This window comes from Lissotriton vulgaris, chromosome 4_1 (genome assembly GCF_964263255.1).
Source record: "Lissotriton vulgaris chromosome 4_1, aLisVul1.2, whole genome shotgun sequence".
NCBI classification, from domain to species: Eukaryota; Metazoa; Chordata; class Amphibia; order Caudata; family Salamandridae; genus Lissotriton; species Lissotriton vulgaris.
Window position 1 is genome coordinate 1,581,188,270 of NC_141691.1, and position 24,546 is coordinate 1,581,212,815.

Below are 24,546 nucleotides of genomic sequence, written 5' to 3' on the forward strand. Positions count from 1 at the left end.
TCTAGATAACAACGCCCACAACAGCAAGGAATTATTCAATATCGTCAAAGAATTTACCAACCAATCAGCCAACTCCAACGACATCACCCCCTCCCAAGCCCTCTGCGACTCCCTAGCTTCCTTCTTCCACAACAAAATCGCAGACATCCACAACAGCTTCGACAACCGACCCGAAGACCAACCCACCCAATCTTCTGCAGGACCCTCACCCCCCCTGAACATCCTTAATGACTGGAACCCAATCTCCACTGAGGACACCATCTGCCTGATGAACTCCATCCACTCAGGATCCCCAACTGACCCATGCCCTCACCACATCTTCAACAAAGCAGACTCCATCATAGCACCACACCTCCGAGATGTCATCAACTGCTCCCTCAACTCAGCCACCTTCCCGGAAAGCTGGAAACACGCAGAACTCAGCGCCCTTCTGAAAAAACCCACAGCTGACCTCACCGAACTCAAAAACTACCGCCCCATCTCACTTCTTCCGTTCCCGATCAAAATCATTGAGAAAACTGTCAACAACCAGCTCGCCGCCTTCCTCGAAACCAACAAATCCCTTGACTCCTCACAGTCCGGCTTCCGAGCCAAACACAGCACTGAGACCGCCCTCATCGCAGCAACAGACGACATTCGAACTCTACTGGACAATGGAGACACGGTCGCCCTCATCCTCCTCGACCTCTCCGCTGCCTTCGACACAGTCTGTCACAGCACCCTTCTACAGCGCCTCAGAGACATAGGAATCCAAGGAAAAGCAATGGAATGGATCACCTCGTTCCTCACCGGAAGAACACAGAGAGTCCGCCTCCCACCATTCAAGTCAAAGGCCTCTGAAGTCATCTGCGGCGTGCCACAAGGATCGCCACTCAGTCCCACCCTCTTCAACGTATACATGAGCCCCCTTGCGGCCATCGCTCGCCAACGCAATCTCAACATCATCTCCTACGCGGATGACACTCAACTGATCCTATCACTCACCAAAGACCCTAACACCGCCAAAATCAACTTACACGAAGGAATGAAAGAAGTAGCCAAGTGGATGAAGCACAGTCGTCTGAAACTGAACTCAGACAAAACGGAAGTCCTCATCTTAGGCACCTCCCCCTCCGCCTGGGATGACTCTTGGTGGCCAGAAGCCCTTGGAAAAGCCCCCATCCCGACGGACCACGCACGGAACCTGGGCGTCATCCTGGACTCCTCACTCTCGATGACCAGACAAGTCAACGCCGTTTCATCATCTTGCTTCAACATTCTTCGCATGCTCAAAAAAACATTTTGCTGGATCCCCACCGAAACTAGAAGAACGGTCACCCACGCACTGGTCACGAGCCGCCTGGACTACGGAAACACACTATACGCCGGTACCACCGCAAAACTCCAGAATAAACTCCAACGCATCCAGAACGCTTCAGCCAGGCTCATACTAGACATCCCGCGTAAAGAACACATCTCTGGTCACCTGAAAAACCTCCACTGGCTCCCCGTAAATAAGAGGATTACTTTCCGCCTCCTAACCCACGCACACAAAGCACTTTACGAACTTGGGCCCGAATGCCTCAACACACGATTGTCCTTCTACACCCACTCCCGTCAGCTGCGATCCTCCAACCAAGCCCTTGCCACGGTACCTCGCATCAACAAAACCACTATGGGAGGTAGATCCTTCTCCTACCTGGCAGCTAAAACCTGGAACTCACTTCCCACTCACCTTCGCCTCACTCAGAACCACCTGGCATTCAGAAAGCAACTTAAAACTTGGATATTCGACAAATAATTCCCCACCCTCCCTCTAGCACCATGAGACCCTATGGGTATGTAGCGCGCTATATAAATTTCTTGACTTGACTTGACTTGACTTGACTTGACATGGGCACAGAATTGCATAGACCAAGTACAGTTGAGTACATTTCTCGTTTCTTTGAAAACAAAGTCTTTACCTTCAATGCAATAATGACACACCACACAACAGCCACATTTAGAATGTCCCCTCAAGGGAGGAAGCAACCATAGGTCATTAAGAGTGGTGTTAGCTGTTTTAGGGAGGGGAAGAGCGGCCCTCACCAAGTGGTCTTTTAGGTTTTTGCTTCTCTTAAAGGCAAACATGGGAGTTTCTAGATCTAGATTCCCTGAGTTGAGAATATGCCAGTTCTTTCTGATACTCTTACGGATTTTGTTAGACACAGGGCAGAAGGTAGTGACACAGATCAGTTTTTCACATGGCTTCTTAGCTCTAGGTTCCAGTAAGGTCTCACGTGGACAATACCATGCCCTTTTCATGGTGTCCTTAACTAGGCGGCGTGGGTAGCCCCTAAATCTAAGTTTGCTTGCAAGTATGTTGGCCTCTGTAAAATAGTCTGTTTTCAGAAAACAATTTCTCCTCAATCTCAAGAATTGGTAGTAAGGTAGACTGTCTTTTAAGGCTCTAGGATGGCAGCTGCTATAGCTTAATAGTGTGTTTCTCTCAGTCGTTTTTCGAAATAGAGAGGTGAACAGCAGGCCATCCTTATGTTGAATACACAAATCCAAGAAGGGGATACTAGTTTTGCTGTGAGTCAAAGTAAAAGTTAGCCCATTACAGTTGTTATTCAACAAATGCAGGGATAGTGGAAGGACTTCAACTGGACCACCCCAAATCATAAAGACGTCATCTATATATCGCTTCCACATATGGACCCCTTGATGGAATGGGTTGGTGGAGGGGAGGATAATGCCACACTCAAGCCAATCCATGTATAGAATAGCCAAGGTAGGAGCAAAAATTGCGCCCATGGAAGTGCCTTTTACTTGTTGGAAGCATTCATTGTCAAACATAAAAAAGTTACGAGTAAGGCAGATTTCCAGCAACTGAATAATGAACAGAGTCGGTACAGTGTGGGGGTGGGGTCGGCTGTTTAGAATTCTAACCATGACAAATAAAAAATCTCTTTGGGGAATGTTTGTATAAAGCGATTCAACGTCTAAGGTACACAGAGTTTTGCTAGCAGGGTCAAAAGGGTGATTCTCGTGAGATTTATCATGAACATGCTGCCCTGACATAACAGTCTGTGGTAGGTACAAAATCTTTGAGAAAAAAGTTGACATAATGATCAAGAGGTTCCAGCACAGACCCACAACCAGAGACTATCGGCCGGCCGGTTGGATTATCAAGCCATTTGTGAATCTTTGGGAGGGTATGGATAACTGGAATTCTAGGATGATTCACATTCAGGTAGTTAAATTCATGTTTAGTGAGAAAACCAGTTTCAAATGCCTCGGTGGTAATTTGCCTGATTAAGCCTTGTAGCTCTTTGGTAGGGTTGGTTTGAAGTCTGCAGTAATGGTCTGCGTTGGAAACTTGTCGTGATAGTTCAGTTTTATAGCTGTCTATGCTTTGCAACACAATCTCATCGCCCTTGTCATCAGGCTTTATGATTAGATCACTGTTGTCACATAGTGACGAAATAGCCATTTTCTCATTGAGTGTAATGGTGTATGGAATAAACGTGTGAGCTTTGGCTAAACTGGTGGCTTCCTTAAGAATAACTTTTTCAAAAGTCGTGACCTCTTTGGGGATCATATTGGACGTGGGAGAAAAATTGGAGGGGGGTTGAAAAGGAGTAAGGGCAGTTTTCGGTTGGGCTGGATTCTGGTCAAAGAAGGCACGCAGTCTTATTTTTCTGAAGAAGCCCAAAAGTTCAGATTGAAGGTCAAGAAAATTGAGGTAGGTAGTGGGTACAAACGAGAGTCCTTTACTGAGAATGGAAATCTCCTGTGAGGATAGATTATGATCCGACAGGTTAAATAGAGGGATGGTCATGTCCAAGGGATCAGGATTAGTTACCACTGAAAAAAACTTGTGCCTCGTTTGCCTCTCTCCTGGAGGGTTGTGCCATCTTGCTTGTTGTTTTACCCGGCCCCTTTTGGGTGCTTCCCCCCCTCCTCTCGCTAAAAAATGGGGGTTTGGGTTATGGACAGCAGTACTAGGGCTTTCACCCGAGTCGGAGTTATTCGAAGAGTCAGCAGAAGAGTCAGTAAATCCCACAACTGTATTCCTTCGGTTGAAACGGCCCCAAGGCCTAGGGTTCTGTGGCTTCTGACTAAAGTTACGATTAGTATAAAAATCCTTTTGGAGATAGGGGTATGCCCTTTCCGGGGTGAAGGATTTAATGTCTTTTTTCACTTTCACAGATTTTTTGTTTTGTTCAATGCAGTGGAATTCAGTTATATTTTTCAAATTTTTCTCTAGCAATTTCTTGGCATCAACAATGGTATCATTCTCAGAGATCTGTTTCTCTAAATCTTTAATATTATCACCTAGTTTCTTGAGTTCTTCCCCAGCTGTTTCTATGCCCAGAACTAACCAATGTCTGGAACATGTGGTTCCTATATGGCTGAAATCAGTAATGTACCTCGGTTATCCGTGAATACCCCTGGGATATTTCGTACCTGTAATCCTAACGGTATGGTTTTAGACTTCAGATATTCTGTGAGCATTAGGGTCATTAATTCAAGGCGGACAAATTTCTTTTTCTGTTTTTCAAGATCATCTATGAGGTTGGGGCTACCAGCTACCGTAATATCGTCTTGGTCCCTGAACAGCGAGCGGCCAGCACAGATCTTGTCAATATATTCGTCAGAGTATAAAGGGGGTGGGTCAGACATATCAGTATAAGCGATTGCGCAAATTATTTATATAAGACAACAAGGGCACCCATACGAGTCAGCACAGGACCTCGGGGAACATATTTTATAGAACAACAGTGGTCCCATGCATAGGAAATATATGGACACAAATAAATGTAGACACAATGGAAACTATATTCAGTTATGACTTGTCCAGCCGGACAGAGGTCGAAGTTTTTTACTATAAAATGGAATCACACACAAAAAAATATATATATATATGTCACCTCCAGCGCCATGATGTTGGTTTCTTCTGTGAAACTTTACGCGCCAGAACGCAGAGCCACTATGGAAACTGGTTGTGGAAACAGTGTGCCAAAACGCTCAAAAATCTTTGAAGCATTAATAAAGGAGAAATATTAAATGGTATGTTAATACCAGACACAGATTTTTAAGAAAATTCTAAAAGAATCACTGAAGTACAGGGTTAAGTAAAACTCTGTGCCCTAGTGAATAACCCTCATATAAGGTAAGAAACCCTTATACTCTATAGACCATTCACCAATGGTAATGAATGGTATCGTAAAAGCAAGCAAAACCTATAAAAACAACACTCAGCTGTTTGTGGAATCACATCTTTGCGTGACATATTGAAATTGCCAATACAAGGTATGATGATATGAAACAAAGACTCTCAAAGAAAGAATAAATAAAACAATACTGCCCACTGGTGTGTAATGCAGTGTGAAAGAGACAACACCCTCCACCCTACTGACAGCACACATATTGAAATGGATAGAATGGCAACATCTAGACAAAACCTATGTGGCCAGGCCAAGTGGTCTGTTGAGTCCCGACATAAGTTGGGATAGTGATCACTGGTATATAAAACCAGTACTGTAAAAGAGTACAACTTTACCTCATAGGTCGTTCGCAGAGTGGGGAGGATGGGCAGGGAGTTAATGAATTTCAGCTAGACTGTTTCTCTATCAGATATGACGTTACTGAAGATAAGTAACTTTTACATCTGATAGAGACATCTAGCTGTAGATTCCTTAACTTTTGAATTAAATACCATAGCTATACCCCACTGGAGGGGGGGTTTAGATGTCTACAAACTAATCCTACAAAAGTTCTCAAAAAGAACCAGCTGGTCAAAACTAACAACCGACAAAATTCACATAGGAATAGCAGAACGAAAGCTATGCTCTTAATAGAATACATGATCACTGTCACAGAACATATAAATAAAAAACAATTTCACTGGTCCGAGAATCGGCCCTTGAGGAAAAAGGGGAACAACTCCTAAAGAGATGTCTGTAAGATAACAGACATTATACCCTATCCCCCAAAGGAGAAAGAAAACTTGATGACAAAAAAGGGTCAGCTGCATGACAAAGGCCATGTAATCAGCATTGTTCATGACAAAAAAGAAAATCAGAGAAAATAATTGTCCTGATAAAAACCCAAAAAAGGACTCTCAGAACCCATCTCCCCAAAGGAGAGATGAACAACAACACCTCCTTGGTATAAATAATTTAGTTTGGAAAAAATGAACATTCATATTCATCAAATCCGCCAATTGTATAACATCTTGCTACAAAGATGTTTATATGGGCATACATATGCAAACAAACATAAATGTGCCACCAAAAACCCCGACTGGCCCGCCAATTCACCGCATTTCACTGGCCAATCACTACTACCAGATCACAAGAACGTATAAAGCTTGACCTTGTAAGGCCTTCAGTGCCATAGTCTGAAAGACTGAAGACAACCTCGGGCCATAGGTAAGCTAGAAACACCAAGGCAAGTGAGAAAAAGTGAATCAATCACATCTTTGATTAAAAATTCTTTCTCCACCCCCTTTCTTTGATGATATGTATAACACTTATGATACAGTCATGTATACTCTGTATACCTCATAGCTAACTGGAACCGAGAAACAGTTCCATAAAGTGCTTTTCAATAATTTTGAAAATGGTAGAGCCCCTATTAGTGCACTTATCAACAGCAAGCACACACGTCCATACTTGTGATACAGGACAAATATGATTGTCCAATAACTAAGTGAAACACAGCAGCACATTAAATCATAGATGACAGGATCGGTAAAAAATACCCAACCCAGTGAAGAAAGGGTAGTACGCCACCAATACAACACCACAGGTGACTTGCTGTAAGAAAAAGCTGTCTGTTATAAAGACCTACACCACAAGAAACAGCAGTCATGATTCCACAAGACTTAAGGAATGTAGAAAACGGTGTAGAGCGGGAATATCGACGGGAAAATATCGAGTTACCTTAATATCGCCGCAGAAATATGTACAAGAAGAAATATCGATGTCAAAAATATAGTTTGACAAATCAAATACGTGACCCTTAATTGAGTGACGTCCCCTGGTCACAGCGTCATGCCCATGAATTGGGTTGTAAAGTTCCACAAAAGTTTTCAAAAAAAGCTTAAATTTCTTCAAACGTCTTTATTTTCATTGTTTCCAAAGTCATTTTTTCAAAACGAATAATCCAGCCTTCTGGAAAATTATTAGGGCGTCCAATGCATTTCGGCTATGCAATAGCCTTCATCAGGGACTGGATTCTACAAATTAAATAATCACATGTAAGGATATAGCAGGGACTCAAATGTCAAATTCACAACTGTTAAATTGGTAAAGTCTCAAAAACGGTACATAATGTTAACTCATAAATGTCACCCCGTGGATCGAAGAGAAAACTAATACAAAAAATACAATTGGGGTTAAGTTAAAAACTCAAAGCAAGTTGTGTTAAGACACCTCCACCAGATATTATAGCGAGAATAAGCCATGCACACATAGTAGAAAAAGACGGTCCGAGCGTAGTTACAAGAGAAACCCTTTGCATAAATTTAGTTCTAAACTATAAAGAGAAAAGTATACACCCGCAGAAAAAAGTATACACCTGCTTACCGGTTAGACTGAAAGAAAACTCCTACACGCCATTTGCTGAAGTAGATTTCCGAAACAGGTGCGAGGCACCGGTTAAATCACCACTCTGATAGTGAATATAGAAAGTGGACTAAGTCCCTAGTCAAGCAGAGAAAGCGATCAACGCAGTATAGAAGGCGGACCGTAGTCCGTAGTAAATATAGAAAACGGACATTAGTCCCTAGTCATGCAATGAAATCAACCAATGTAGTAAAAAACGGACGAAAGTGTGTGAACAATTAGTTTAAGCGGCCATGATAGACAGGGGTGAGAACGTGTGAACAAAGGTGAAGTAAGAAGCAAAGGGTGTGTTCCTCATGTTTACAAAAACTCTAAATGACAATATTGCAAGTATTATCATATATAAAAGAAAAAATGAAACTGTATCATATTCATAGACAGTGAACACTGGCTAAATGAACAAATTAAAAAACTAGAAAATCAAGTAAAATGGACTAAAAATAAACGGTTTCAAAATTAAACGAAATTAGTCACAAACATTGTGATTGAAAAAGGCAATTATCAGAAACCATGCACAGTCCATTGGGATTTAAACGTATCATGATATAGTTCATAGATAACAACTGAATTCAGTCCGATCATTCATTCCAGTTGGTTTAAGGGTTTCCAATTTGAAAATCCAAAAGTTTTCTCTTTGCAGCAGGTTCTTATGGCTGTCAATATCTTCACGTTTTTTTACAATTTCTAGAATAGTAAACCTGAGCTGACTGATGTTGTGTGAAGCTTCACAGAAATGTGTTGCAACTGTAGATTTGGTGTACTTGTTACGAATGTTCGACTTATGCTCGTTTAGTCTTACTTTCATCTTTCTCTCAGTCTTTCCCACATATCCTTGTCCACAGGGACATTTCAAAAGGTATATAACATTCATAGAATCGCAAGTTGCTGACACACGTAATTTGATCTTGAATCCTTCGCTCGGATGTGTGATAGTATTCCCTCTGATGATATTGTTGCAGTGACTGCAGTTGTGACAAGGCAACGTACCATGAAAAACTTCATTAGCATTCTCTGTTCTAGATTTAATCATGTTGCCTAAGTTCGTTCCCCTTTGGTATGCAAACAGAGGCATTTCTTTAAAGATGTTATTGAATTCTGTTTCTTGGGATAGTATCGCCCAGTGTTTTTTGATGATGTTCTTAAAAGCTTTACTCTTAGTTGAATATTTCGACACAACAACAATCCTTGTGTTTTCTTTTTTTGGAGCTTGAGTTAGTAAATCCTTTCTCTCTCTTTGTGCACATCTCAACTTAGCATCATCTAGTACTTTTTGGGGGTATCCTCTACTTTTGAATCTTTCTTCCATCTCATCTCAATGATTAATTAATTATAATTAAATAATTTTTACCCCTACGCTATCCAAAGTTTTCCCCACAGTTGCACCCTTTGGAGTGGGAATAGTAATTTTTACCCCTACGCTATCCAACGCTTTCCCTACTGTTGCACCCTCTGGAGTGGGAATAGTAATTTTTACCCCTACGCTATTCAACGTTTTCCCCACAGTTGCACCCTTTGGAGTGGGAATAGTAATTTTTACCCCTATGCTATCCAACGCTTTCCCTTTTAATTTTTATTTTTAAACGAGTAAATACATTTTAGTTTGTGTTGTGGTTTTTATAAGTGTATATGGTGTGAAAGCTGTCAAATAATTAATTATGTAGAAATTCTGAAAATACAATACTAATCAATAATTATTTAGTAAATATTAAATGTAATTGAGTAATTAATTGTAAGTGTGTAGGTGTTTGTTAATAATAATATATTTAAATGTATATATTAAATAACTTTATAATCTACATTAAATTTAATACTAAATTTGACAGATGGTTTGTTATTTTTTTTTAGTTCCTGCGCTTTCCCTACTGTTGTACTCACTGGAGTGGGAATAGTAATTTTTACCCCTACGCCATCCAACGCTTTCCCTACTGTTGCACCCTTTGGAGTGGGAATAGTAATTTTTACCCCTACGCTATCCAACGCTTTCCCTACTGTTGCACCCTCTGGAGTGGGAATAGTAATTTTTACCCCTACGCTATCCAAAGTTTTCCCTACTGTTGCACCCTTTGGAGTGGGAATAGTAAGTTTTACCCCTACGCTATCCAACGCTTTCCCTACTGTTGCACCCTCTGGAGTGGGAATAGTAATTTTTACACCTACGCTATCCAACGCTTTCCCTATTGTTGTACCCTCTGGAGTGGGAATAGTAATTTTTACCCCTACGCTATCCAACGTTTTCCCCACAGTTGCACCCTTTGGAGTGGGAATAGTAATTTTTACCCCTATGCTATCCAACGCTTTCCCTACTGTTGCACCCTTTGGAGTGGGAATAGTAATTTTTACCCCTACGCTATCCAACGCTTTCCCTACTGTTGCACCCTCTGGAGTGGGAATAGTCATTTTTACCTCTACGCTATCCAACGTTTTCCCCACAGTTGCACCCTTTGGAGTGGGAATAGTAATTTTTACCCCTACGCTATCCAACGCTTTCCCTACTGTTGCACCCTTTGGAGTGGGAATAGTAATTTTTACCCCTACGCTATCCAACGCTTTCCCTACTGTTGCACCCTCTGGAGTGGGAATAGTAATTTTTACCCCTATGCTATCCAGCGCTTTCCCTACTGTTGCATCCTTTGGAGTGGGAATAGTAATTTTTACCCCTTCACTATCAAATGTTTTAACTAATAATATTTTTTATATTTTAATTAAATGTATGTATTATTGTTGTTATATAATTTTATGTGTAAAATATATGTATATGTACACATTTATTAAGTTTATAATGAAAACGTTTAGGTAATTTGTTATAAATAGTTAAAATATAAAAGTAATGTCATGTATTTTGTTAATAGTACTTATATATTTTAATTATTTAATGTAATTTTAATTAATTTAAAAAGTCGATATTTTTAACATCTATATTTATTACTTCGATATTTTTGAGTAGATATTTATGTACTTACCTGTTTAGGTATAGGGTGTCGATATTTTTGTAAACGATATTTATGCAACTATATTTTTGTCAACTATATTTTTGTAATCGATATTTAAACACCCTACCGTAGAAAACAATAAGTACATCCTCCCCAAATACATGTAATGTCGATCAGACAGAACCATGCATATCAATAATATCATAGGGAGAAGAAAAGCTTACTATAAAGTCAAAAATTCCTCCTAATATAAAGTTGTCTCCCAAGATTTTTATAGATGAATTAGTGGCCTTGTTGGCGGCCAAGAATGGCCCAACACTTTAGGAAATATTGTCTGAAGTCAAGGACAAAGCAACATCATAAACCTTTGGCTGGCAATTTACAGCATCACAATATGGAGCAGGGATAGGAATTGCCTTCAGTTGAAGTTATTTTTTTGCCTTTACTAGACATTTTTCCTTTCTCCTAAAGGAAGAACTCGCAAGTAAAGTGTCAAGGTCTGCAGCATCGGTGGCGTGGGGCCATCGCAATACACGGGCATTCCGCACTTCAGACTACATTTCCCGGCATGCTGTGCATACGTCACGTAACAACGTGGGATGCGCGCGCATACCGGGAAATAAAGGGATGCTCAGAGTGGCGGGGAAACGCCGATAATTCCGTTTTGGTCTGAAGGAAGCCGCGGTAGGAATTCTGACTTGTTTTCCCAAGTCCCACGAACTTGTGAGTACTGTGTTCCGATTTGGGGGTGCGAGGCGTTGGTACCATCGATCCCAACAGCGCACCCCACTTGCTGGTTTGTCTTGGTGTTTCTCTCGGCTGAGAGGGACACATTTACCAGACGCCTTGTTGAGTTCACCAGAGGGTTGTTGGGCCATCTTCGGCCACAGGGATAGAGACCCTTGTGTTTGCGGCCACACCCGGTGATAACTACTTTTGCCCTAAAGAATTATTCATTTATTTCCTGTGTGGAACAGAGGAGAAGAGTGGTGCGATAGGACTCATATGTGGGATATTAACACTGAGCCTCGCAGTCCATCAAAAACTCAGCACATGTGCATATAGAACTATTGTGTGTTCATGTTTCATAGGGGGAAGTAAACCTTTGTGTGAAGCTTTAACACGAAGGAAATTACACGCCTGCATTCTCCTTGTGGCCTCTTACTTTATGCAGGGTTCATTATTCTTTCCTTATTTCATTTCTTCAGGAGACATGAGGGGTATTGCAGTATTGGAACAGAGAAGTACCCATATTAAGAGAATTGTTGCATAGTAAATGGTATGTGTCATATGCTTTCATATAAGTGTTTGGACTTGTGGTTACTTAGCAGAGAACCTTGAATGTGTTTTGTTTTATGTTCACAGTTGGGTATAGTTCCAGATACCTCCTCAAACAACTGTCTCCATTGGATTTGGCCTGTTGTATTTTCCTTTACAGGTATAGCCTACGCGCCTTGGGGGTTATCTTATAAAGGGCATAAGGAAGGTGACATTTGTAGATTTAGGGAGGTAGGGTGTTCTAATTCCCTGTTCTTTGTCATTTCAGATCTCCCTCCCCGCTGTCCCCTTCCTTTCCCGCGACGTCTGCATTGTCTCAGTTGTCTGTATTCTTGTATTCGGACTCTGATGCGGTTCAGAGGGGGCGGGTATTGGACTCTCAGCACTGCCCGAGGAAGACGGAAAGCGGAGCCTGATGGAATTATCGGCCCACGAATTTTGCCTCTTCTTGGCAGTGCTGTGATTCCGCCATGACTACCTTAGAGGAGGTTTTGGCTGCTTTGGCCTTAGTTCAGGTAGAGCTGGTAGCTTCCAATAGAGAGGTTGCTGCCTCAAGGGCTGAGAATGCACAATTACGAGCCAGGGTAGATAGATTACCCACTACCACTGTAGCACAGGAGGGGGCATCAAGCAGCTCGTCTCCTACTACCTCTGTGGTGGTTGAGATGCCTGCACAAATCCCTCTTGCTCCTCCTGAACGATTCTATGGGGAAAACAAGAAGGAACAAGTTTTTATGACACAGGTCCAGTTACATTTCATGTGTAAACCTAAGATGTTTTCCACACACCAAGCGAGGGTGGCTTTCCTTATTTCATATCTTGGGGGGGAAGCAGCACAGTGGGTGGTTCCGATAGTTAGAAGGGATGACCCACTCTTATATCAGTGGGATAATTTCAGGGAGGAATTTGAAAAAACATTTGATAGGCGAGCAGAAACCTTCACGGCAGATAGGGAATTGTTAAAACTGAAACAGGGTGATGCGGATTTGGTTACCTATTTAAACAATTTCAGAAGGCTGGTGGCTGAAACAGATTGGCCGGAACCCAAGAGATCAGCCATATTTCACCAAGGCCTTAGTGAAGAGATGAAAGATGTCCTGGCCCACATAGACCCCAAACCCCTTACATGCTCGGCTTGGATAGACCTTGCCCTACGTTTGGATCATAGAATGAAGGAAAGGAAAGGGGAACATAAGAAGAAAGAAAAAACTGTTATGCCATACGAACAGGCGAGCAGTGGGGAAAAGACGGTTACATCCCCTGAGCCTATGGATATAGGAGCAGTGCGAGCCTCCTTAACCGCCAGTGAAAGGGAACATAGACGTAAACAAGGATTATGTTTATACTGCGGGAAAAAAGGACACTTTTTACGCGAATGTCCAGTGAAACCCAAAGCTAACAGTTTCGGGGAGGACAAAACCTTGCAGGAATCAATGAGAAGGAGACGGAAAACTCCAAAGCTTGAAGGCAAATGAAGGGAGGCACTCAAGCACACATATTATCCCTTCATTCACCCCAATTGCGGATTATGAGAGGAAACACCTCTTTCTGGACATGACTATTTTGATTGGGCAGGTGAAACAAGACATTCGTGCAATGGTTGATTCTGGGGCTACTGGTTGTTTCATGGATATCACCGAGGCCCGTCGATTAGGAGTGCAACTAGTCCCCAAAGAAAGCCCAGAAACAGTCTACGCGGTTGATGGGAACGAACTACAAGCGGGACCCATCACATGCCATACTCGGGAGTATGAGGTTACTCATGATCACACCCACCGTGAATACCTGGAATTCAACATTATCGAAGCACCGCAATATGGGATCATATTAGGGCTTCCGTGGTTGCAAAAACATGATCCTGAGATACGATGGACCACAAAGACTATTCGGTTTCTTTCTCCCTATTGCTTAGAACACTGTCTTTCAGGGGTCTGGAGCCCGGCTCAAGCGTTGTCTTCCTTGCATACCATAGCCACAGCCGCAGAAAAATAAGTGTCTCTTCCACAGTGTTACGCTGAGTATGAAGCAGTATTCAGGGATAAAGAGGCTGAGGTTCTTCCGCCGCATCGATCGTATGATTGCCGTATCGACCTCATACCTGGATCTGTAATTCCCAATGGGAGAATATATGCTCTGACCATACCTGAAAATGAAACATTGCGAGCCTATCTGGATAAGTATCTGGCTCTTGGATACATCAGGCCTTCTAGATCCCCAGCAGCCTCTCCGTTGTTTTTCATCCCGAAGGCCAGTGGTGAAAAGAGATGCTGCATCGACTACAGAGCGTTGAATCCCATCACCGTCAAAAACCAGTATCCACTACGCTTGATCCCAGTATTACTGGAACAGGTTCGAGCCGCGCGCATATACACCAAGCTCGACCTGCGTGGTGCATATCACCTTGTTCGTATCAGACGGGGTGATGAGTGGAAGACTGCCTTTAAGACGCGGTATGGGCTTTATGAATATCTGGTAATGCCCTTTGGGCTCTGCAATGCCCCAGCCGCGTTTCAATTCTTCTTGAATGAAGTGCTTCGTGAATATCTGGACCATCATGTCGTTGTTTATATTGACGATATCCTTATATATTCCGATTCAACAGAGGAACACGTCACGCATGTGAAAACGGTATTGCACGCATTACAGAAGCATCACCTCTTCTGCAAAATCACCAAATGTGAGTTTCATGTAACAACGGTGGAATTTCTTGGAGTTATGCTTACTCCGTCTGGGCAGGTGATGGCCGAGAGAAAGGTGCAAGCCATTGTGGGGTGGCCTCGCCCAAACAATGTCAAAGATATCCAGAGCCTGTTGGGGTTTGCCAACTTTTACAGAAGGTTTATATCAGGGTTTTCTGGAATGGTTTCACCACTCACTCGGCTCACGAGAAAAAACGTTCGGTTTGTGTGGGATGACGAAGCACAAACCGCTTTTGACGAACTCAAGAACGCTTTTTCCACCGCACCAGTATTAACACATGCCAATCCCGACCTCCCTTTCATTGTCGAAGCGGATGCATCAGAAATAGCACTGGGAGCTGTGCTGTCACAAAAAGATGTCTCTACTGGAATGCTCCATCCCATTGCCTACATGTCACGCAAGCTAAGCCCAGCTGAGATTAACTATACGATCGCGGAAAAAGAGCTGTTGGCCATTCGAGATGCATTTGTGGAATGGAGACACTGGCTGATGGGAGCGAAGCATCTGGTCATGGTCTACACTGACCATCGAAATCTGCAGTTTCTAAGGGCCGGCAGACATTTGTCCCCTCGGCAACTCCGTTGGATGATGTTTTTTGAGGAGTTCCGCTTTGTGGTTACATTCCGCCCAGGTTCTACCAATAGAAAGGCGGATGCGCTCACACGAAGAGAAAATCTCCTGCTTCCCACAGAGAAACCCATCCGATCCATCGTAGAACCGGCCAACGTTATAGGAGCTACTCAAACCAGTGATTTTTTGATGGGGGTCAGAAGAGGAGCACAGACCTGTGTTTGGCGCACATGGCTTCGACATCATCCGGAATGGAAGCTAAAAGACGGCGTACCGATGAGAGCAAAACAGGTCTTAATACCCTCGCTCAAGTTAAGGAAAACAGTGTTCTCCTGGTGCCATGAAAGTCCAAGTGCAGGACACATGGGTTTTATCAAAACACTGGAGAAAACCCAGAGACAATTCTGGTGGCCTTCCATCAGACCTGATTTGAGTCGTTGGGTGGCAGAAAGTGTTACCTGCAATCGGATGAAAACGGACAGACAAAAGCCTCAGGGATTACTGCAACCTCTGCCCACTCCAGAGCATCCATGGGAGAGGTTTTCAGTAGACTTCATAGTGGGACTTCCGAAAGACCAGGGCAATACCGCCATTGTAGTGGTTGTGGATTTCTTGACCAAAATGGGTCATTTCATCGCTTGCAAGCAGGTGCCCACCGCTGGCCAGTTGGCTCATCTGCTCCTTGTGAATATTGTGCGACTACACAGCCTTCCAAGGGACATTGTATCTGACCGAGGCGCACAATTCACTGCTCGCTTTTGGAAAACTTGGTGTGCCGCCTTACGCATAACATCTTCAGTGTCCACCAGTTTCCTCCCGCAAACAGATGGGCAGACGGAGAGACTAAACCAATCTCTGAAACAATATCTCCGCTGTTATGTGCAGGACAACAGTGACTCTTGGGTAAACTGGTTGTGGGTGGCAGAAATAGCCTATAACAACACGCAACATGCATCCACTCAACACTCACCATTCTTTTGCTCCTATGGGCATCACCCTAGATTCACCCCTATGCTGTTGCCGAGTGACAATGTGAAGCTGCCAGAGGTGAGAGACAGATTGTTGCAGGTACGCAAAGTACTTTTGGATACGCGCAGGAATCTGGTGCAGGCCAAAGCGAGGTACAAGCTCCAAGCTGACAAGCATCGGAGACCCAATCCAATGTATAAGAAGGGGGACCTGGTGTGGTTGTCCACCAAAAATATCAGGTTCAGGAAGCATAGCGTGTTCAATCCCCGGTTTATTGGGCCTTACCGAGTGGTGGGACATGTGAATCCAGTGGCTGTTCGGCTGCGGTTACCTGCGCAGTTGCGCATTCATCCTGTTTTCCACGTTTCACTCTTGAAGCCCTCCAGGTGTCCTGTCCGTAAGGCTCCTTTGCCTATCTGGGTGCAGCAGGATAGTGAGTATGAGGTGAATCGGATCCTGGACTCTAGACAGGTGCGGGGTCATCTCCAGTATTTGCTCTCCTGGAAGGGGTATGGCCCGGAAGAGGACTCCTGGGAGCCTGCAGGGGCTGTTCGGGCTCCTCGGTTGGTGGCCCAGTTTCACCGATTGTTTCCGGATAAGCCGCGAGCGGATTCAGCCCCCCTTGTGAAGGGGGATGTACTGTCAAGGTCTGCAGCATCGGTGGCGTGGGGCCATCGCAATACACGGGCATTCCGCACTTCAGACTACATTTTCCGGCATGCTGTGCATATGTCACGTAACAACGTGGGATGCGCGCGCATACCGGGAAATAAAGGGATGCTGAGAGCGGCGGGGAAACGCCGATAATTCCGTTTTGGTCTGAAGGAAGCCGCGGTAGGAATTCTGACTTGTTTTCCCAGGTCCTACGAACTTGTGAGTACTGTGTTCCGATTTGGGGGTGCGAGGCGTTGGTACCATCGATCCCAACAGCGCACCCCACTTGCTGTTTTGTCTTGGTGTTTCTCTCGGCTGAGAGGGACACATTCACCAGACGCCTTGTTGAGTTCACCAGAGGGTTGTTGGGCCATCTTCGGCCACAGGGATAGAGACCCTTGTGTTTGCGGCCACACCCGGTGATAACTACTTTTGCCCTAAAGAATTATTCATTTATTTCCTGTGTGGAACAGAGGAGAAGAGTGGTGCGATAGGACTCATATGTGGGATATTAACACTAAGCCTCGCAGTCCATCAAAAACTCAGCACATGTGCATATAGAACTATTGTGTGTTCATGTTTCATAGGGGGAAGTAAACCTTTGTGTGAAGCTTTAACACGAAGGAAATTACACGCCTGCATTCTCCTTGTGGCCTCTTACTTTATGCAGGGTTCATTATTCTTTCCTTATTTCATTTCTTCAGGAGACATGAGGGGTATTGCAGTATTGGAACAGAGAAGTACCCATATTAAGAGAATTGTTGCATAGTAAATGGTATGTGTCATATGCTTTCATATAAGTGTTTGGACTTGTGGTTACTTAGCAGAGAACCTTGAATGTGTTTTGTTTTATGTTCACAGTTGGGTATAGTTCCAGATACCTCCTCAAACAACTGTCTCCATTGTATTTGGCCTGTTGTATTTTCCTTTACAGGTATAGCCTACGCGCCTTGGGGGTTATCTTATAAAGGGCATAAGGAAGGTGACATTTGTAGATTTAGGGAGGTAGGGTGTTCTAATTCCCTGTTCTTTGTCATTTCAGATCTCCCTCCCCGCTGACCCCTTCCTTTCCCGCGACGTCTGCATTGTCTCAGTTGTCTGTATTCTTGTATTCGGACTCTGAGGCGGTTCAGAGGGGGCGGGTATTGGACTCTCAGCACTGCCCCGAGGAAGACGGAAAGCGGAGCCTGATACAAAGTAGCATTCAAATAATGCAAACACATACTCTGAGTCAGAGCAATTCTTCAACTTTCTGAAGCACCAGATTACTCTAGTAGTAGATCAAAGAGTCAGTATACACCGGTCTACAGGTGACATAATCATATACCTCTAAAAGAACGCTGTAGAAGAAAGCCATGCAACTTGCATACTGAACTGCTTCAAAGAAGCTTGTAATAGATCTGCTTCCATACAGGAACACACCTCCCTTAATAATAGCATATTGAGCAGAAAGCTCAACCTCAGAGGCCAGGAAACAAAAGGGAACTTTCCTTACTCATTTAAATCAATCTGCAAATAATAAAGAAAACGGTATTGAGATTATAACCACTACTCCTCACCGGAGTACACATAGTAATACTGAAAACAAAACTGGACATATACAACGTCCTAATAAGGCTACTTCTGGACCAACAAAAACATATATCCCAAGCCTAGTTATAAGCAAATCACACATAGACAGAAAATGTAGGAATACACTCTGTAGTTCTCCTTCTTTCATGGAAGCATCTTAACGCTGCATCTGCCTGATCTCAAAAAATACAGGCACCATCATGGCCATTCGATCTTTGGTTGAAGTCCAACCACCTCCCTCACCTAGAACCGATGAAAGAGGCAATAATTCTCTCTCCTTAGCACATAATACTCCGCTACTGTTAGGACACGTAGATCATAGATCCCTTTCCATTCCAATTTCCTTAGGAGACAGGCAAAGGCAGGAATATGCTATTACGCGCTGCCTGTACTACATATCCCAGAATGCCATGGGAAAGACATACGTGAACTGAAAGGCACTGGGGAGTATAGGCCAATCACGAACCTCGAGGGATTATATACACCTCCTCTTCCAAGATGGCGGTGCTTGGTTTTCCTAGCTCCCGTCCTAAGACGTGTCCCCGGTTTGGATCGTGATTCTGTCTTGTTCCTTTGCTGAGAAGTATATCCTCATCGTTTCCCTGCCTTCCCTGGATTACCCGGATTTGTTTCTACGTTCCTACGAGTGTCTCGCCGTATGTTCCTGTGCAGCGAGGAGAGTCTGAACTAACGCGACTCCTCCCCTTCCCTACCTCCTTCTTTCCAGTCACCTCCGTGACCCAAGACCCAGAGCCGTTTCCGCGCTTGGAAGCGCTTCAGGGAGAAAGTCTTAAGCGTGTGCAGTTACGGCATTGCAAGACGGTCATTGCCTGGCTCCCCTCCTTTTTTGGTTCCTTTATTTTCGACACGCAGGCTGCGTGTCCTTTCAGTGTTTCTTGAACGGAGACTTGTATCAACACGCGAACGTGTTGCAGTGACTATTTGTTTTTTGAAATCGGATAACGCGAGGTAGCGTTTCCGCATGATTACTCCCTCAGCTTTATTTTCTGAAACAGTCCTCTTTTCTGGGATATCACGTTGTGAAGAAAATCTTTTGGGAACATTCTATATTGGATCCTACCTGTTTTGTTTGAAGAGAGACCTGCAGACACATCAGCAAACAGTATCCTTTTATTTTGCTGGAAAGTTCATGTGCTCATAGACTCCTTTTGGGTTTGTTGTTTCTTTAAAGGCAGGTAAGCGTGTGACAGCATATTCCCATGTAGTAATGAGTTTAGATAGGGAACACTGTACATCTGTGTTTACTATTGAATACCTCTCTTTTTGTTCTTGTCTTTTCTGTTACTGCAGGTCACTATTTCCCAAAGACGTGGGGTCCCTGCCCGACCTTTTCATTTCTTCTTTAGACCTTGGTTTTGGTCTCTCTCTTTTCTTGGGATAGTATCATCCTCTTGTGTTGTGTATCACGGAAGGAGGTCTGTCTTGAGTAAGGAGGGTGACACTGTCTACACTTCTGAGGAGCCCGGTTTCTGCCTGGATAGTGGTTTACGCCCGACAGCTACCCTCCTCTCTCTCTCGCAACACTTCTAGGGACCCTACTACTTCTACCCCCCCTCCCTTCCCTCCCCTGAAGAATCTCGTCCCAGCCATGCACCCACACTCAATGAAAGAAAAATAAACAGTTTGCCCCCCTTCTTCGCACTTCTATATCACCCTCAACTAGAACTTCTATGAGAAACAACTTTATTCCTACTCCCTTGACCCCCCATTTCCTGCCCTCCACACAGCATCATCAGATGGAACATGACTGTATGAAGCCCTCTTACCGCACAGCTAGAAACCTTCAAAATTTTATCTTTGAGATCAAAACCATCCTACAACTTGCGGAAACAGCATTTACTACACTAAAATATCTTCAAAATTCGCCAAAGACAGCTGACAACATGACAAAAACTATCCCCCTGCCGCTAAACAATCGATTCTTGCGCATGCACAATCACTCTAACTCTATCACGGACCAGGAACTGCAATCTCTGTTACGGCCGTACGTACGATCCTCCACCCAACCATATCACTGATAAAGAAGAGTTCCCTATCCACCCAGTCTCCATCAACCCCTGTAGACCATCTCATTCTATCCACAGAGGAATACATCGGAATAATCTTAAATCTATAACCCCAATCCAAGATAACCTGGAGCTTAGTCCAAAGAATCCCCTAGACCAGATCTCCTGCCTTCCTCTAAATTGCCGTTCAGCCACTAAACACGCCTCTGACATTGCTGACCTCATCCTTAGCATGAATATGGACATAATCATCCTCACGGACACATGGCTCACGGAATCATCCTCTCCATACCTTTACCTTTTGGTCCCCCCAGACTTCAACATCACTAGACTAGACAGACCTCACAAAATAGGCGGTGGCTTAGCTTGCATACATCGCTCTGACCTCTCAGTCTCTAAATTTCACGTGGAACCCCTGGACTTCTGTGAATACCTAGGGATCTCTGTAAACTCACCTAGTAACCACCCCCTCAAATTACATATATTCTACCATCCTCCTGGGCAAAACATATCTTTCACTGAACAACTCATGGAAATCATCACGGCTAACTCGGCCCCTCACTCTAATGACATTTTTCCGGGTGATTTCAATCTACCCTGGGAGAAAAATCTGGACAAACAGGTGAACGCCCTTAAATCCTTCCTTGTGGACCACTCCTTGGTCCAAGCTATCTCAGAGCCCACTCACTCGAAAGGTGCCACGCTAGATTGGCTCATCTCCAAACCAAATTCTATTGTATCGATCTTGATTACCCCTTGTGATTGGTCAGACCATCACATTATCACTTTCCAAATCCCCTCCTGTAACAAGAAAATTCTTCCACAACAAATTAAACCTAAGCAATTGATAAGAGACACTAAGAACATCAACTGGAGCAAGTTAGCCTCTCATTGTGAGAAAGCTCTTATCCCTCCTAACAACCTAGGCGACGTCACTGCCCTCACTGATCACTACAACTCCACGATGACCAGAATATTCGACCAAAATGCATGTTTGGCATGTAGGTGCCAATTTTAACATTGACACAGGGCTTTGAAAATCGGTATTTTACCATGCAGTACAATTGCATGGTAAAATACCGATTCAGGTGAACATGCACATCTGTGCATGTACACCTGTGCCATGTGGCACAGATACATGCCCTTAGGGCATGTATGTGTGCCACACGGCACACAAGCCTAAAACAGGGGTGCCAGAGGTTGTCAAAGTGACACCCCCTGCACCCTTGCAAAATTCGGTATTTACGGATTCGGTAAATACCGAATCGGTATTTGATATTGAATCCTATGGGCTTCAAGGCCCATAGTATTCAATCGCAAATACCGATTTGGTATTTACCGAATCGGTAAATACCGATTTTTACAGATTCTGTAAAATTTAGCGAATTGGTACCTACATTAGAAATACCTACTTTTAATTACCGAATCGGTGAAATTCGGTAATTAAGAGTCGGTATTTCTGATTTTGCTACATGTGGCCCCTAATTTGTCCAATTTTGTGTAGTTTCCAAGCATTTCACTCTTAACATCAGCCTCTCAGTTAAGCAGTGACAAATTTTCCTCCTTCTTCGAGGCAAAAACTAATGCCCTCCAACTTGAACTCAAAATAGCCGTGACCAATTTAGCCACCCCCAAGACCATTCAAGCTAATAACTTGGTTTTAAACAAGCGAACTCTTACCAAAAACAATTCTAACTGGTCCAACTTCAAATACTATGATATTGGTGATATCTTAAAAATTCAACAGCTACTAAACTCAACAACCACTTCAATAATCCGATCCCAGAAAAAGTGCCTACCCCACATCTACCATGGCATAGCCCCTCTTTGGACCAAGATCATTAATGCCTCGCTCTCACATGGTCACAGCCCTGACTGCCTAAAATCTGGTCAAGTTTCTCCTATCCTAAAAAAACGACAGCTAGTAACTCCGACCCCAACAACTTCTGACCAATAACCAACATCCCTATACTAGCAAAGGTCCTGTAAAAATGTGTTCAACAACAACTGAACTCACACATCACAAATTTCAACCTACTGAACAAACATCAATCGGGCTTCAGACCTGGCCATAGCACTGTAACAGCCGTCCTACATATAGTAGACGACGCCCTCACAGCTCTTGACCGCAATGAAAAATGTCTGCTAGTTTTGCTTGACCTCTCCTCAGCCTTCGATACGGTCAACAATGACAAACTGCTAAGAAGACTAGATGACAGGATGGGCTTTTCTGGCACAGTCCTCCTGTGGTTCAAATCCTTTTTGGAGAACAGAACACAATCATTCATGACCAACAAGATCCTCTCTCCATCCTCACCCAACCTACTAGGAGTACCTCAGGGCTCTTCCCTGTCTCCCACTCTTTTCAATCTTTATGTTGCACCACTCACTGACATACTACAACAAGCAAGCATCTCCTACCATATGTACGCGGATGACACCCAACTTTACATCAAATTCACCTCGATGGAAGAGATAAAGTTAATGAATCTAGCTCATCAAAAAAACTGTTCAATGGCTAACGACCAACTTCCTCAAGTTAAATGATCAAAAAACTGAATTTCTCTTAATCCCCCCCCAACAACTCCCAAGATATAAAGGAATGGACCAAAATGATCACCGCCTTGAATTGCACCCCAACGTTGGTGGACTCCACAAGATCACTTGGGGTCACGCTAGATAGGAATCTCAACATGCAAGCCCACATTAACCTGATGGCTAAAAATGCCCGCTTTCACCTCAATTATCTAAGAAAAATGAAGCCATTTATCGAGACCCCTGACCTCAAAACAGCAGTTCAGGCCTTAGTCATCTCAAGGCTGGAGTACGGTTGTTCCACCCTATCTGGACTTCCCAAAACATCTACTGCACCCCTAAAAGCCTGTCTCAACGCCGCAGCCAGACTTATTTCAGGATCAAAGAAATTCGACCACATATCACCACACCTGAAGGCACTAAACTGGCCTCCCTATGAAGCCCGTATTCAACTAAAGATTGCTTGTATTACTCTTAAGGCGTTACACCACAATACCCTGCAGTTCCTAGCCCAAAAACGTACGCTATCTGGAGAAAACAGACAGTCCAGGAGCACAGATAACTACTCCTGAAACCCGCAAGATTAACCAAGACTAAAACCCCCAACAGAGCATTTTCGGGAGCGGCGACAAGAATCTGGAACTCACTTCCACCTTTCATCAGAAAAATTACCTCAACGTTTCTCTTCAAAAAGGAAGCAAAATCATTCCTGATGAGCAAACTTCTACCGTATTTTCTTCACAAATCCCAAGACTGATGCAAACTCTAATGCTAAGAGTAGTCATTTTCAATCACGATCTGACTCCCTATAACAGAGCTGTTCCATTGTCTGCATCTGTACCCCGAACTATATTATGTCTCTGTTGTTACTTATGTTTATGTTGTATTGTTCGATGATATTGAATACAAATGGTTCTTGGTTAACCTGCTCACTTTGTTAAGAGGTTTGTTACCCTATCTTGGGTCTGGTTTGCGCTATAGAAAACTCTAAAAATAAAATAAAATAAATAAATGGTATATCTGCCAAAGCCGACTGGACAACCTCTGAGAAACCCGAAGATGCCAACTAAGCCAGACGTCTTAGCACCACTGTAGGTCGGGCGATGCAGATGCCATGATCCGACCTACAGAATCTGTTGTGTCCATGCCACACCTTATGGTAAGCCTAGCAGCCTGCTGGCCATCTCTAATCAAGTTGCCTACCTCAGCACAAAGGTTATCCAGAAGAGATGGGAACATGTTCTCTAAAGAATCCCATAAGGCATAGGAAAAGCGGCCCAGCACACAACACATTTTGGTGGCTCTCAATGCTAAGCTGGCTGAAGCAGATATATGCATACCACAAGTATCACGACCCCTAGCATCCTTACCCACCGGAGTCTTAGGAGTAGAATCTACATCCTGAAAAGACGTTGCAGCCTGAGTCACCAGGCCACTGGTCGAAGGGTGTCTGTGCAAATAAACTGAGTCCCAAGGTGCAGGCAAATGCATATGTGCAACATCACAGTCCACTGAGACCCTCGACTAAAGCTTGGCCCGAGCACCTAATAAAACATCAAATAGGGCCTCATTATACAGAAGAACAGGCTCTTCTCCTGTTTGTCCCTGGCAAAGGATTTCAAACAAAGGGTCTGTAGACCTCTGCACCATGGGCAATGACAAGTCTAAAACTGCAGCCACTTTCCACAGCATGTTTGCAAAGAAGGATCTTGTCTC